The sequence below is a fragment of the Poecilia reticulata genome, linkage group LG10 (genome assembly GCF_000633615.1).
Source record: "Poecilia reticulata strain Guanapo linkage group LG10, Guppy_female_1.0+MT, whole genome shotgun sequence".
NCBI lineage: Eukaryota > Metazoa > Chordata > Actinopteri > Cyprinodontiformes > Poeciliidae > Poecilia > Poecilia reticulata.
In genome coordinates, this window is record NC_024340.1 from 5962533 (window position 1) to 5963720 (window position 1188).

Sequence of the window (1188 nt, forward strand, 5' to 3'; positions counted from 1 at the left end):
GGGGAACGGTATCTGATGGGTGAAATATGGCCATCAGATACAGTTCCCCCACTGTAAAACAAGGGGAAAGGTATCTGATGGGTAATATCGAAAGGGCAGGTGCTGAAGGACCCCCAGCCCCCCCCCCCTCTGCACGTGCCTGCTAACTCCTGTCAGTCACAAGTTTCTCATATTTAGGTCATCAAACCAAAGTTCAGATCTACCATAACTGACTGACACCTGCTGGCTTCAGTTTTGTAACCTTGGTTTTGTAACCAAATTTGAGGCCAGCAGGTGATAGCCAACAGGTCAAAAGTACAGCTTTTTGGTGCAGCACATTCATTAATGTTTCCATCATGTAYGTTTTCAGATGCAGACCATCCTGCAGGCCTCTGGTCTCAGTGTTTCCCTTCAGACTCCCAGTGGGCTCACAGCTTCAGGATGACCAGAGACCTTTCTGGAACAGGAACACCTGGCCAAATGCACTGGTGACACATTCATTTAAAAAAATGTGGCTGTTCTTATACCATTGATATGCATGAACCGTCTGTATTTTACTGTTTTGAATAAACAAAATATTATGAAATCTGTGTTTCTTCTAATCTGTGTAGTTCTAATTTAATCAAATCTCATGTTTTGACATCCCAGAGACAATAAAATGGATTGTTTGTGGCTTAAAATAAACAAAGCAATCTTAATAGAACAAAGCTACAAAAATAGAATACAGATTGAATATTTTGGACCAGTTTTATTTTTTGGTTTCATTACACTGAAGATTCTTCAACATGAAGCTAAACAGTGAGTGGAGTATCTTGTATGTACGACAACGTAGAAATGAACAAACATTACATATTGGCTTCTTAATAGCAACCCTAACAGTTATTTTACACAGCTTGATTTATTGAATAATGACTGTGTTCACTTACGGACGCCTTCAATTGGAAATCTGCAATCTGAAGCGTCAGTGAAATGCTTCAACCACTCAGTCCTCAGGTCAATCTGCCCTGCATGTTTCAGGCCTCAGTAAATGTCTGATGGATGAGCTAATGCTATCGTTTGTATCAGATCCTCTGGAACAAACACTTTAAAATGTAAAATGTTAATGTCCTGTATTGAGTGATATAGACAAATGTTTTCATCTCACTGTGTCATTTTCACTCTATAGCTGAAGTTCATCACATTTCTGGATGTTCTGTGTTTCAGTTAAAT

At 39.4% G+C, this 1188-nt stretch overlaps 1 long non-coding RNA gene across 1 annotated transcript in view; it reads left to right on the top strand.

Annotated features, from left to right (window-relative positions):
• LOC103470990 (uncharacterized) overlaps window positions 1-565 on the top strand; it is a 7321-nt gene extending 6756 nt beyond the window's left edge. The window contains exon 2 of the long non-coding RNA XR_534567.1: window positions 350-565. This is a non-coding gene — a long non-coding RNA (uncharacterized LOC103470990). The remainder of the gene's footprint in view (window positions 1-349) is intronic.
• Window positions 566-1188: the final 623 nt, after the last annotated feature.